Genomic DNA, 16,211 nt, shown 5'->3' with positions numbered 1-16,211 from the left:
ATTTATCAATAATGCGTTCAGCATCCAGGGCCTTCGCTCTTCGAGTATTTATGGCCAAAAGTGCTAAGTTGCTCATCAGGAGAAAGATCTCTCACATGAGGCAGATGTCACGGTAAGTGTCAGGGATATAGACATAAGTTTGTACAGGTCCATAAAGGCATCTTTATATGGTTCCAGAAGAAACAAAAAATCTGCGGTGTTTTTAATGGAGTGTCCTTGTTTTGTTTTTCTTTCAAGCAATCGCCGGACTTGGTGAATCTCTGCGTTCAAATTTTCTTCACTGATGTAGTAGAACTGTGCCATGGGCAGCAGACACTGCTTGTCTAAGAATGACCTGTGTTGTGGGCTAAGGGCTGAGAGCCCCATCAGCACACTGTCGGCATCTTTAGAGAAACGTCTTGTCAATTCACTGACCAGCCTGTCAATCACTTGATGAAAGCATTCGGTGCGCAGGTCATCATTAGAGGTGTGAGCGCAGTGTAGAGGAGCCTCGACAATAAAGTCCTTTAGTCACTCGCTTTGTTGCAGTGCATCTCTCCTCCGTGGTGGTAGGCTCTCCGAAACTAGGCCAACATTGACACACAGTTCCTTTGCATGGTTTTATATGTCGCTCCAATATTCCTCTGAACATTTTCGGATAGTGCTGTGATGACAGACTGGATCAAATCACTTGCTGATGACATGTCAATGTTAGCTGACTGCAGCTGGTCTGAAGCGAATTTGGATACACGGAAAACATCCTCAAATAAAACAAGGTGCAAAACAAATTGTTGGCCGATAAGCCCCCGTATTGCCCTGGCATCTGTTTTTCGACGTATATTCCTTTGTTCTTTTACCTCGAGCTGAGGAATGTTTATATTCTCACTTTCACTAGAAGCGAAATCTGAATTAGAATAATGAGGTCGCTTATTTGGCACAAGAAACCGCTCCATTTTTTAAATGTAATGACATTACGTCTTTGCCAGCGTAGCTGCAACTCATGTCACGTGACTTTACGTTACGCACGCGTAATTTCATTTATTCTTTTAAATTATTAACTAAATTATACATCAGAACGCAGTCTTTATATTATTGCTATAAAAATATTTAGGGGTGCCATGAGGGAGCTTTGGTCTTTCTTGGGGAAGCTAAAGCACCTGCTAGCCCCTCTCTGGCGCCATCTATGTCTATAGAATAGTCTTCAGAAATTCACATTTTCTATTTTGAACAAAAGAAGGCCATTTCACTTTTGATTACTAAAAATATATATTTTTAAGAATATTGGTAACCAAACATCATTGGACCATTGACTTCCATTGTATGGACATAACACCACTGAGACATTTCTCAAAATATCTTATTTTGTGTTCCACAGAAGAATTTTATTAACAGGTCTGGAATGACATGAGGGTGAGTAAATGATGATTTTTTTAAATTTTGTTGAAATAAACAGTACCTTAATGCCAATTTAAACCATGAACGATAGCTAAGGATAACAATGTATACAATGCTTTAATAAAACTTGTGTCTCATGACAGGGTTTTAATTTGCTGTCAGTGTTTTGTCATTCATCAGCTAAAAAACGATCTGAAAGTGTTTTTAACGGTATCGGTATATTTGTACCTTTGTATTGTTATTATAGTTGTGCTGTGGTCTTGTGTGTGGATTTTAGCGGCATCTAGCGTTGAGGTTGCGAATTGCAACCAACGGATCAGTCCACCGCTCACCCCTCCCCCTCCGCCACGTCTGCTGACAAAGGACAAATATGTCCTCACATTTTTGCTTCTTTGCCGAAGGAGATAACATATTTATGAAACGCGCTCTGTAGAGCAGTTTGTCCATTTAGGGCAAATTCCATGTAAGGGGACCTGTGGTGTATGTAGATAGAAATAGCTCATTCTAAGGTAACAAAAACAGGCAAAAAAAAGGGTTCTATTAAGGTCTTTATACACCGCTGAAGACATAGTTATGCATATTACATTGAATTTCTGTCAATAGATCATCCTAAATATCACAAACTGAACCTTTAAATTTAGGAAGGTTTTAAAACTTTATCTTTATGGTTGTAGTTATAGTTATCATCCTTCGTTTGAACAGGCCTTTAGTAAAAGTGTGAAAGCTGGGGATGGCAAGAAAAGTTTCCAGTTCAGGAATACAGCAGAAGGATATCAAAGTCCTATCAGAAGACTCAGCGCTGATATCTGGGGAGCTGATAATGAGAGCACGTTCTCTGTGGGCCCGTCACTCCATTAACACTCAACACAAATGTACACACATAAACTTAGTATTGGCTTGTAATAGCATGTCAGGAGGGACACATTCTGAGGTATATAGCCTTTCAGTATCAAAGTGACTGATGGTCTTTCAATCTGAGCACGTTCAAGCTGAGAGCCATGTGGCTGCTAAATATTACCATTACAAGATTTGGTTAGTGATTCAGGCAGAAGGAGAGGGTGGTATGTTCTACACATCTGTCATACCCAGGGGACTCAGATTTGTAAACCCCATTAAGCGTTTGTGAGGGAAATAACCGATTCATGTCTGATAAAGCATAACGGCTGCCTCTCGCATTTTCTGCGCTGAAACACCGACATCTCTCTGCTCTTCCACTCCAGCTGACTTCACAACAAAACAAAACGACGGCTCTAGGTAAACTATAAGCAGCTTTGTCTATGTCACCCATGTTTTCTGTAGCTCGTCGTCAAACTCTTATTGGGTTCTTACAGGTATTTGGATTATATCCTTTCATAGCCTGCCTGACTGATATATGACTAGCGTGGCTATTTATTTTCGGAGGCCTCCCCCTTTGCCCCTCTGAGGAATTCCATTAAGATAATGACATTGTGGCTCTGCATCCACACTCCCCGTGTTTACTCCTCTGGGCCACAGGTTATTGCAAACATTTTAAAATCAAATGATGAGGGTGATTGGCGGCCTGTGGGGGGATCGGTTGTTATTAAATATCCCATTACATTCAGAGATAGAGTAATAGTGTCTGGATCACAGGGGTGCATGAACACTCCAATTGCTGGCCTCTGAGTTCCAATTCTGCATATGTTTGGGTAAACAGCACGTTTTAAGTACGAGGAACAGGGAGTGTGATCAAATGCAATTTTGTTCATTCCGAAAGCAATTTCAATGCCCTTTGAACCTGGTTGTTACCCAAGGCTTGCCCATAAAATTGCCCATAATCATTTTGTATGGACATGATGGTAATAATTTGTGTTGCATGACAATTAATTTGATGATGTTGGTTCAGTTCCTCATGTGCAAAAATGTTTTTGTAAACTACACAGATTTATAATACATACAGTATATACAATATTGTTTCATTACCACACAATGGTTTGGGCAAACTAACAAGGGCCTTCTTTCTTAAAGTAGACATGTTGTGTTTATTAATGATGTTGCTGTTTAGATTTAAGAATACAAAAAAGTGTATTTGGTGTTTCTTTGGGAAATTTAATCCAGAAGTTATGCAGACATTCTCCCAGCAGGTGTAGAGTGAAGTGAAAGCATATAAGATATTGTACAGCACGCTTAAAAAAGGTGCTTCACGATGCCATAGAAAAACATTTTTGGCTGAATGGTTCAATAAAGAACCTTTTACATCCAATGAACCTTTCATGTGGTCATAAAAGGTTCTTTGTAGTTGGTTTTATAAATGATAAAGATAAGAAAGAAATGGTTCTTAAAGCAACTTTGAGGAAATTATTCTTTGGGGAACCAAAACGGTTTTTCTATAGCATCAATATGAAGAAGCTTTTAAGCACCTTTTTTAAGAGTGTTGATAATTTACATTCAATCCAATTGACCCTTCGCAAAACCCGCCTGCCGGACGGGTTTTGCGAAGGGTCAATTCAATTCAGTTTTATTTATAGAGGGTATGCATTCAGGGGCGTGTTTACCATTTTGGGGACCATAAGCAAAGTCAAGACCTGAGGCACATTTTTGTTTGAATTGCACAGCAGTATTGAGTACATGGAATTAATGAGACATACACTCACCTAAAGGATTATTAGGAACACCATACTAATACGGTGTTTGACCCCCTTTCGCCTTCAGAACTGCCTTAATTCTACGTGGCATTGATTCAACAAGGTGCTGAAAGCATTCTTTAGAAATGTTGGCCCATATTGATAGGATAGCATCTTGCAGTTGATGGAGATTTGTGGGATGCACATCCAGGGCACGAAGCTCCCGTTCCACCACATCCCAAAGATGTTCTATCGGGTTGAGATCTGGTGACTGTGGGGGCCATTCTAGTACAGTGAACTCATTGTCATGTTCAAGAAACCAATTTGAAATGATTCGAGCTTTGTGACATGGTGCATTATCCTGCTGGAAGTAGCCATTAGAGGATGGGTACGTGGTGGTCATAAAGGGATGGACATGGTCAGAAACAATGCTCAGGTAGGCCGTGGCATTTAAACGATGCCCAATTGGCACTAAGGGGCCTAAAGTGTGCCAAGAAAACATCCCCCACACCATTACACCACCACCACCAGCCTGCACAGTGGTAACAAGGCATGATGGATCCATGTTCTCATTCTGTTTACGCCAAATTCTGACTCTACCATTTGAATGTCTCAACAGAAATCGAGACTCATCAGACCAGGCAACATTTTTCCAGTCTTCAACTGTCCAATTTTGGTGAGCTCGTGCAAATTGTAGCCTCTTTTTCCTATTTGTAGTGGAGATGAGTGGTACCCGGTGGGGTCTTCTGCTGTTGTAGCCCATCTGCCTCAAGGTTGTGCGTGTTGTGGCTTCACAAATGCTTTGCTGCATACCTCGGTTGTAACGAGTGGTTATTTCAGTCAAAGTTGCTCTTCTATCAGCTTGAATCAGTCGGCCCATTCTCCTCTGACCTCTAGCATCAACAAGGCATTTTCGCCCACAGGACTGCCGCATACTGGATGTTTTTCCCTTTTCACACCATTCTTTGTAAACCCTAGAAATGGTTGTGCGTGAAAATCCCAGTAACTGAGCAGATTGTGAAATACTCAGACCGGCCCGTCTGGCACCAACAACCATGCCACGCTCAAAATTGCTTAAATCACCTTTCTTTCCCATTCTGACATTCAGTTTGGAGTTCAGGAGATTGTCTTGACCAGGACCACACCCCTAAATGCATTGAAGCAACTGCCATGTGATTGGTTGATTAGATAATTGCATTAATGAGAAATTGAACAGGTGTTCCTAATAATCCTTTAGGTGAGTGTATAAACATACATATATAAACTGGATTTATTTTACGTTGAACCACATTACAGCACAAAATTCTCTACAGTTTGTTATAAGAGTAAACCTTCTTGGTTTTGGGATGAAAAAGTGTCATTTGTTTTATTCAGAATAATACAGAATTCTTTTAGATACAGTATAAGAAAGTAGGTGCAAGATTCTTCTTTTCATGCTTCTTTTCATAGCATTGTTTGGCTATATTCGTAAAATTAGTATTAGATTTATTTTCTTTTGCTTTCTTTTGTTTTTGAGCACCGCTTTGATACATGCACTTCATTGCATATATCTGAGTGTCTAAATCAAGCGTCAAATGATTTTACAGCTTGTAGCAACTAGGGGGCCCCAAGCTTGCGGGGCCCTACGCATTTGCGTGGTTTGCGTAGTGGTTAACAACGCTTCTGTGTGTATTGACGTCACTTTCCCACTTGAACATGTTGGAACACGCCCTGGGACATGCTCCCCTGGATGGCAAAACACCCAGCAAAATGGCTGAGGAGAATAAGAGAAACAAAGAAACCGGGACAAAAACGCAATTATTTGCTGAAATTGCAAGCAGCTGGACTCGACCGTGATCCTTACAACTACCTTACGACTTACAGTAAGCCCCAGTCATATTGCAGTTTGAGCACACAAACATTTGTCGTATGCAGCTGTGAATATGGTCGGGGAGCAGGTTAGGAGGAAACTAGTGCCAAAATGGAGGAGGGTTACGCCCTGAGGAGAGAAAGGTCAAGCCGTGGCGAATCCATCTGGTTCCACGTCTTCACGTGATGCAAATTCGCAGGTCAGAGTTGGAACGCAGAGACCAACTTTGCAGCAGGGGTTTGCGTTTTTTACAAAGCAATCAGGTGTTCCTCGACACTGAAATGTTGAGCGGAATTGCGTTTCCGTAGGCCTGTGAAGCGATTAAAATTTTGTATCTAAATTACATTTTGCAATTAATTAATCTAATTAATCGCAACTTAATCACACATCACATTTGGGGCCAAAATTAATTTAAAGCCATAATAAGACAATACAGTAATTAGCTTCAGATGTTCAGAAGTTAAAACGGCCATAATTTTTATTCAAGAAGCTGAATTATTATAATTAAAGACCAAAACAGTTTGGTTACTAACATTCTTAAGAAATATCTTCCTTTTCCCCAAAGAAATAGTAATTCAAATTTGAAATGACATAAGGGTAAATGTAAATACGCATTTTATGGGGGGCAAACTATCATCAATTTCTTAGAATTGTTATTATTTAACTTTTTCGTTTTAATACTGTCAAAATTCTTTGAAGAAATAAAAACTGCCAGTAGGTGGTGAATAAATGCCATTAATTCATTAGATTCACTTAATTTGTTCAGGAATACAGTAAATGAGTCTTTATGAATGAGCCACTAATTAATTGATTCGCTCAAGAAAGGTATTCATTTAGAAACGAAACCATGCTGTGTGTTCCTCGGAGACGAGGCTTTATATATGTAGTGTATTTCGGGGAAAACTATGAGTTTAAACGCAGTAACCTACAAATAATTAATGGTGATTAACCATTAATTATTTTATACACTTTACCTGATGCAGCAGAGCTAATAACAGTGACAAACTAAATACACTCGTCCACCGAGTGATCAGCAGATCGTATATCAACTCTAAGAAATATTACTCCCCTGGCCTGGAAAAACAATATTCTTACTGTAGTACAGTACCACTTCAGAAATCTTAACGAAATCAAGCAGTTTAAGTGACGTTGATATGTGATAAATAAACACAGAAACAAATCGAGCGTGGATACACATGCGGTTTATTTATCTACACTACGGGGGAACTAAAATCAACTAGCTAACACAAACCAAACATTAACAAACAAACATAAAAACGTAAAACAGTAGAGAATGAAAGAAATAGATAAAGCAAAGAAAATGGCAGTATTAAATCAGCTATTCACATCTGCACGAACCATCAAGGACAAATCTCCTTATTTAAAAGGGGTAAAGCTTATACGCAACTGGTTAGCATTAGTTCAGATACTTGCATTGGCTTCTTTGTTTCTCGGGACACGTGCTGGCGCACGTATCAAAGGGTCCTGATGCGTTCAGAGCGAGCCGTGAGTCCGTTGGATTTAGCTGACACAAACTGCAGGAAGAGGCTATCTCTGAGGAGAGACAGGTCTCGAGAGGTTGAAAGAACACGAACAAGTGAACGCGCACGAGCGAACGAACATACGTGTTCAGATGTTTTAACACAGAGGGCGTCACGCCCCTCCAAGGTGGGCGATCCAATGTGATGAGATAGTTTTGGGCGCGAAAACATGTTTCTTTGTCCGGCACACTAACTCATTTGCATTTATGGTCGCCTGGTAGTTTGGAGAAGGAATAGACTTAGAATAGAATAAAATGAGTATGGTATAAAATACATTACTGTGCTATACACCATATTCTAAGACATGAAAAGGGAAACACGTAGATATGAAACATAAAGGGGTTACAATTACATTGACCTTTAGTTTGGACAAGAATGTAAATATACACAGAATACCACTAAGCACATGTGCCTTTGAGGTTACAGGTGAAGGAGAATAACATAGAGACAAGCATACAATGTGGAGATTCATGTGTATACACTTTAAACCAGTCTTTTGTGGCTAAGGAAAGAGAAAGAGACATTCTTTTGGAAGAATTTGAGGCTCTCAGTCCCTGGGGGCCACATGGCTTTTCTCACTTTGGTGAACAGTCCTGTTCTCCCCCAAGAACCACCTTTGAAGTCTAGGGGAGAGTATCCGAATCTGTCCTAGTCAGTGATGAAGGTGTTGAGAATAGGACACCAGACATGTTGGTGCCTGGTCGTAGTCCTGCTGAGAGGTTACTGTGTTTTACGATCACAGATGGTAAACTTTGATCCGACCATACCCTACATATATTTTGTATATATTTTCGTTGAAAAATTAACCGTGTTAATCTTCACAATCTAGCAACAATAATACTATGTGTAACCCGGTTCGAACTAATGAAGGGAAAGAGGCTCGTGTGTTTATTTATTTATTTAAAATTAACCCAGAGGGTCTACAAAGAAATCCCCGTCCCCTGGTTGAGCCTCGCCACATACCCCCACCGCCCGACTCAGACTGGGGAGCCAACCGGCCAGTGCCGAGCCCCCCAAAGAACAGCCCACCAAATTGCCAAACACTCATTTTCTATGGTGCTGTACTTCGTCTCCCTGTTAGAGAGCTTACGCCTGATGTACAGCACTGGCTGCTGTTCTCCCTCAATATCCTGAGACAGAACCGCTCCCAAGCCCCTGTCCGATGCGTCAGTTTGCAACAAAAAGGGAAGAGAAAAGTCAGGGGAATGCAATAATGGTCCACCACACAGGGCAGCCATTACCTGTGTGGAGGCTTGTTGTCACAGCTCCTTCCACTGGAGTGGCTCCGGCGCCTCCTACTTAGTGAGGTCAGTCAGCGGGCTGGTGAGATCTGAATAACTCATCATGAACCATCTGTTATATACCACCAGCCCCAGGAACTGTCTTACCTCCTTTTTAGTCTTGCAATTGGGTAGCAATTGTTGCGGTCTTAATAATTTGGAGACGTACCTGACCATGACCCAAGTGGAAGCCCAGATACCGGACCTCTACACGCCCGATTGCACACTTTTTCAGGTTGTCCGTCAGCCCAGCCAACCTCAGCGCTCCCAGAACCATACGCACATGCTGCATATGACGCTGCCAGTCATTACTAAAGACAATGATGTCATCCAAATAGGCTGCGGCATATCCATGAGGTGCTGAAACGTGGCAGGAGCCCCGAACAACCCGAATGGGAGCGTAACAAATTGGTGTAGCCCAAACGGTGTTGTAAAGGCTGTCTTTTGTTTTGACATCGGCAAAAAGGGGATCTGCCAGTACCCTTTGGTTAAATCGAGCATAGAATAAAACCGAGCCGCTCCCAACCGATCCAGCAATTCGCGGCATTGGGTATGCTTCACACTTGGACACCGCATTCACTTTTCGATAATCCACACAGAATCGAACTGAGCCGTCCGTCTTGGGCACTAACACTATCAGGCTCGCCCAATCGCTGTGGGATTCTTCTATTACGCCCATGTTTAGCATCGCTTCTAATTCTGCCTGAACCACCTTTTTTTGAGTTTAGGCAGACGATATGGCCGGCTACTCACCACCACACCCGGTTCAGTCTCAATATGATGTTGGATAAGATTTGTTCGACCGGGCAGGGGCGAGAACACGTCTGCAATGTCTGCTTGTAACTGAGCTATATCAGCGAGCTGCGCGGCCGAGGGGTTGAACTTTGGTGTTTACCTCTGACCCGAGATCTTCTTCTGCGTTTGTTATTGTCGCCAACATCACCAGCTCTGCCTTGAGGTGATATATTTGCCATGTCCCGCTCCTGTCCGTACGCACTACTTCATAATTGAGATCCCTCACTCGTCCTGTGATCTCAAAGGGTCCTTGCCACTTAGCAAGTAATTTAGAGCTAGACATGGGAAATAAGACGAGCACTTTATCTCCTGGTACAAATTCACACAGTTTAGTTCCCCTGTTATATAAGCTACTCTGTTTGTCTTTGGCCTGTAGCAAATTTTCCATCGATAGGCACCCCAAAGTATGGAATTTGGCTCTCAGGTCCAGCACATATTGAATTTCCTTACGGCTATCTGACGGCCTGTCTTCCCAAGCTTCTCACAGGAAGTACAACACCCCACGGGGTTGACGACCGTACAGAATCTCAAAGGGGGAAAACCCTGTGGAGGCTTGCGGGACCCCGCGCACCACAAACAGGAGAGATTCCAGCCATTAATCCCAATTTTTGGCGTCTTGAACAAATTTCTGAATCAATGTTTTTAACGTTCGGTTAAAACGTTCGACCAAACCGTATGTTTGCGGATGATAGATGCTGGTACGAATCGATTTAATGCCTAATAATTCGTAGAGCTCGCGCAACATTCGTGACATAAACGCTGTCCCTTGATCCATGAGGATTTCCTTCGGGATTCCCACGCGGGATATTAAACGAAACAGGGCGTCCACCACGCTTTTTTTGCGGAGATGCGGCAAAGCGCGACTGCCTTCTGTCCGGACATCTATCCATAAAATGCCCTGGGTCCCCACAGCAGCAACAGGCCGGCCCCGGTTTCCCCGGCAGAGGAAACAGGCTCACGGCGGTGCCAGAGCCGGGTGGGGCTCTCGGGCCCACGGGGATTCAGCAAGCGGTCCACCCCGTCCTCGGGGCGGAACACGTGGAGGAACATTGGGATGGGACCTAGGTAAAGGGACAGAACGAGAAGGAGACGAAATCAGGGAGAGAGAAACAGCAGAGAGAGGTTCATCGATTCCAGGGCACGCCACCATCTCGCCCAGACCCAGCGAGCGAAGCCACTGGCGATGCTGCTCTGGGCTCAGGCCGACCCGTTGCAGAATGGCTCTTTTCAGGTTGTCGTAGGACAGGAGATTCTGAACGGGGAGTTGTTGAGCTGCAACCTGGGCTTCCCCCGACAGCAGGGAGTGAGGCGCACCGGCCAGTGGTCCCATGGCCACTCAAAACGTTTTTTCAAATAAGTCCACGAAGGCCTCAGGGTCGTCCTGCATCCCCATTTTCATCAGCGGCATGTGGGTAGGTGTCCCTGTGCCCAGCAATGGGGCTACTCCCGCCAGTGCCTCTCGGTCTAACCAGCTCCGAAAGAGCGGTCCTCCTGTTGTGTTTGGACCAGGGCGCAGAAACACTGCTCGTGATCTTCCCTCATGTCCAACAGCGCCTGATGCTGTTCTTGGTGAAGTCCCACGAGGGACTGGATTACCTCTGCAAACGGCGAACTGGAGGGGGACTGCATAACAGCGGCGGAATTTGTTCTTCACCTTATCCCGGGTTTTGGCACCAGTGTAACCCGGTTAGAACTAATGAAGGGAAAGACAGGATTGGCTTTATGAGGCTCGTGCATTTATTTATTGATAAAACAAAATTAAATTAACCTCGAGGGTCTACACAGAAATCCGTGCCCACGGTGCCTCTGCAACACTTCATGAAAATAAAAGAAATAAACAGTCCTTGGAACACAAGTCGTCAAGGCAGCTCTCTCTCTCTCCGTTCGCTCTCTGTTTCCCTGCTGCTTTTCACTGCTCTCCTTGCGCCACTCACTGTAATGAGACACAGGTGCCCACATAGCAATTTTGTTTTGGGCCAGCTCCGGTCCACACAAATCCTTTTCCCTCGGTCCACATACAACAAAGAATGACAGCCCTAGGGTGGCCCAGAATCTGTATTACAGTGGAGGGCCACATATGGGCCACTACTGGGCCGAGACTCAGCCAGTTAATAAGCTGTAACTGGCACTGAACTGGGCCAGAACAGGTTTATCTCTGCCATAAGTAAACCATATTAATACCAGATTTTAACCAGAACTCCCGGAACTGAGCCATAGAGCCCAATCATGCCCAAATTGTGTGAACAAATCATTCACAAGAAAACAACAATTTTTTTTTCAACAAGTCAATGAAGCGTCTACACATGACAGACAGTTTTAACATGAATCTAACATTGCCATTTTAAACTTAATGTTATCTTTAGATAAATAAAAGTTGGAATCAAAATAACTAATTAATTAAACAAAAACAATAGACAGCTACAGTTGTGTGTGTCTTGATATAAGCTTGAGTTTATTAAGGGAAAACAAATGATCGGGTCATGTTGTCAGCCACTCTCTCACCATAACCCGCAGAGACACAGATAAAAGTACATATCATGTTATATGCTTATATTGTATGTATCATGTGAGGGGAAAACAATTGTGGATGGTAGGTGCTTAGTGCTCATGCAACGCGAAGGCTCTGCTCATGCATCCAGTGTGAAACAGTAGCACACCGGACACGCATCTACTCCTAATCCAAGATGAGCCCGTTTTAACTTTATTAACAAAATGTGGCCTTTGAACGTTAATCAATGAATATGCTCTGTATAACATATGAATGTCCTTCCTCATACTGAGCGTCCTGGATACTGTAAATTTATATTGTGGTGTAATTTTTCCATCATGAAGTAATGTGATTGTTGTTTTGATCGGTCATCATATTTTGTGCACATTTATTATTTCAATTTAGACTCGTTTGAGCACGTAACCCAACCCCACCCCTAAACCTAATAGTTTGTGTATTATGCAATATAAAACACAACATATAACAAGCAGATATGGCCAGTGTTGGGTGTAACTAGTTACTAAGTAATTAGTTACTGTAATTTGATTACTTTTCCCTTGAAAAAGTAAAGTAAGGGATTACTCTTATTTTTCTGTAATGTAATTACAGTTACTTATGATGTAATTAAACTAAATACTTTGTGTAATATATGTACTGTTTGTGCAATAGTGGAATTTGCATCAAAATTCAGAGTCTAACTTTAAAATCCGTGCTTTAATGTATAATTATCACATTTTGTTATACATTTGCCAGTTAATAATACTACTTTGTGTAGTTTTATATTATTTATTTGAATGAATTAAATAAGCCATTTCATGTCATGGCTCTGCCTCACTTAGTCATGTTTTTCTTGGTCCTGTGGCAGAGTCATGACAAAGCCTTTGGTTTTGTGTGAGAAAACCATGGGGTGTTTATCTTTTGACACTCCATGTGTTTTCTCGTGTCTTGTCTTTGGCCCCGCCCCTCTCGTTTCATGTATTGCTTCCCTGCCGTGTCTAATGTTTCCCACCTGCCCTGTGTCATTATCCCTCGTTTGTCTCTCCTATAAATGCCCTCATGTTTCTTTGTCCAGTGCTCGTGGATTGTATGTGCTTGTTCCTGTCCGTACCAGTGTTCAGTATATCCTCCAAGTCAAAGTCGAGTTTTGTAAGTCTGTTATTTTGCATTTGCCTAGTATTGTTCAGTTACCTCCAGGTGCTCACCAAGCGGTAGACGGATGCGACAAGACAGACTGGGTGACAGACAAAACAAGGCAAAACATGGCAAATAATATCAAGGGCAAACAGGAAAACACAATGACAGGGTTGGGATGGGATAACAAAAATAACAAACAAGGGAGGGGGGGTGGGGCCAAGCCAGAGTTCATAGGGGGAAATGTCTTAGACCAAGAGGGAGTAACCGTCCGGGGTGGCACCCAAGAGCGCTGGGCCCCGGGGGACTTGACGGGTGCTAACATTAGAGCTCCTTGAGTCCTGTTCTCTCCGCGTTTATGATTCGTTGAATGGTAAGGTTGAATCTGATTGGCTAAAGAGTACGACAACCCACGTGGGAGGGGTTGCGCTGCCAGGAGAGTCTCAAAAAACACACACACACATCCAAGCTGATTCACACGTGAGTGACGATTTGCACATTCACATAACACAATAAACGTGTACATTTTAAACTTTCGAAATATTTGTGCACAGTCGTATGTTTGCGAAACGTACTTTATGAGAAAATAGTTTTGTTTTACGCACGTGAATTGCTTTTTGTAAATGTATATGTATACGTTGTGCACGTAAATTAGGTTTTGTTCATGTGAAACTGTTTACGCATGTGTGTATCTTGTTTTACGCGTGAATAATTAATGAGACTAAAATCGCTCCATACTCATTCGTCACTCATAAATCTGCTCGCGAGTGCCGCCTATGTGCCCTCTGTTTCTCTCAACAGGTATGACTTTTGTGGAAACAAGTAACTTGGTATTAGCACCTATTGTATTATTGCTCCTTTATGATATATCGCTTTATTGCTCCCTGAACTCTCTGTAAGTCCCTTTGGATAAAAGCGTCTGCTAAATGTAAATGTAATATCTAATTATATAGTCAACTCAGATTTATTTTTATAGCGCTTTATTTATTTTGTCAAAGTTGTACCCAAAAAAACAAAAGATAAACACATGTTACCCAAACATAGAATAAATAGATATAACCTTAAAAAGTGTTTGTGGAACTTTCACTGGAAAGCTTTCCATAACATCTCGCGAGACCTGGACAAAATGTCTCATGATATATTCAGAACGTGATGCATGATGGGATACACTTATCCCTGAATACTGCTCGGAAGCGGTATTCAAGATAGTGGCCCTGTCTCAAATGGTGCACTGTGGACTTGCGGTCTCATGGACTTAAATTGCTAGTGCTCGCCAAGTCTACGAGTCCGTAGAGTGTCCCATTTGTCTTTTTGGCACTCAGAAGTCTGCTCGCGAGTGCCTCCTCTGTGCCCGTGATGCGGTCTTCGGCGAAGCACGCATTGATGCAGATGCCACTGAAGTTACCCACCCAGGAATCCTTGCGAACGCCTAATCACAGAACGGATGGGAGGAGTGTAGTGGATGTCAGACATATACGTAAACATGACGGATACATTTTTAAATGTATGTTTTGATAAAATTCTAAATGAATTAATTAATTACTTTCTTATTCAAATTATTGCTTATTTATTTTCTATTAAGCCAGCTATTCAAGAATACAAACTTTTAATGCAGTGCATTTTCTTACTTAAGGTAATAAGCCATGTTACAGATTTATATCTAGTTGTCTCTGGGTTCTGTAAAGCTGAAGAACACGGCTTCTGTATTATAGAGAAATATTAAATAACAACATATATGCATATTAAGAACACATTATGCACATTAAGTATAGTGTATACAAATAAATACATAAGCAGTTGCATTACAAACATTAGTATGTATTGCATTATGCTCGGGTGGCATATCAACATATGAAATATAGAACTATAAAAAGTCCCAAATAACAGCAATAGGACAACAAGTGTGGTCGACTTCACGCGGCGCTGCACAGACTGATCAGTGAGCATATGACACCAAAGTACCGCGATAGAGTGATTAGACAGCACCGGTTGCTCTTTCCGGTGTGATGACCTCAAGTCTGTCCCAAAATGCACTCCCATGTACCCTTGTGGACTCGTGCCTAGTGCCCTATAGGTCTGCACTTCCTCGACCGAGTCCAGATATATATATATATATATATATATATATATATATTCTCCTTCAAAACAAAACATTGACAGAGCATGCTTCTTGTGATCCGAAAACTGTTGCCGACTCTCGACTCAAGAACGAGTGTCGCGCGTGTTCATAAGTTCTCTCTTCACACAGCAGTTCAGTTCAGTGTGTGCTGTTGCTGTAACTAAATAACTCCTGTATATTGGTTCAAGTCCTCGGGACTGTCATGCACGCCAGAAAGTGAAGAACTGAATTAATTTGTGGGTAATATTAATCGTTTACGGGAGACGCTAAACGCGAACAATTCAGGTGAACTGGTTCGACCGGTTCACTTAAAAGAATGAACCAGTTCAAATGAATGATTCGTCCGCGGCGCGAACTGAACAGCATCAATCATTCATCAGGCACGATGTCAGCGAGCAGCGGCATATTAAAATTTGGTTTTACAAACCATAAAGAATTTATCGACAGTGCGCTTAAAAGGAAACTTTTTGCAACAAAACTTTCTCCGAAACCTGTGGGACAACATCCAATTTTGTAAGAAACCTGCAAAGGCATCACAAAGAGAGGTAAGTTAATGCCATGTTTCAGAGTTAGCATTGCATTTGAGTATTTTTAGAAAGTAGTTAGGAGTTTAGAAAGTAGGGCTTAAAGATAAGTTTGATCGTATTTTTATTGTCATTGCGATATGAACATGATATTTAAGTATGGGCACCGAAACGTGCTTTTAAACGAGCCGTGGGGCCTCTGCTCTTTCTGGCAGCTCCTCTGTCAAATGCGCACGAGCACGGGCAGGCGCGCACACACACACACACACACACACTAGGGCTGTAGTCAAGTCCACCATTGTCGAGTCCAAGACAAGTCCAAGACCAGAGAGGTTCGAGTCCAAGTCAAGTCCAAGTCCAGAGAGGTTCGAGTCCAAGTCAAGACCGAGTCCAATTGAGACAGTCAAGACAGAGACAGAAAAAAATCATGACTACAAGACCACATACTTAACTATTGATAATTTATGTGACGCAAGAGACAGCATATCTTCTATTCTAAGATAATCATTTTCATTATTGTTTGTTGTC

This window comes from Triplophysa rosa, linkage group LG6 (genome assembly GCF_024868665.1).
Source record: "Triplophysa rosa linkage group LG6, Trosa_1v2, whole genome shotgun sequence".
NCBI lineage: Eukaryota > Metazoa > Chordata > Actinopteri > Cypriniformes > Nemacheilidae > Triplophysa > Triplophysa rosa.
The sequence above is the reverse complement of the archived record's forward strand: the minus strand, read 5'-3'. Positions refer to the sequence as shown.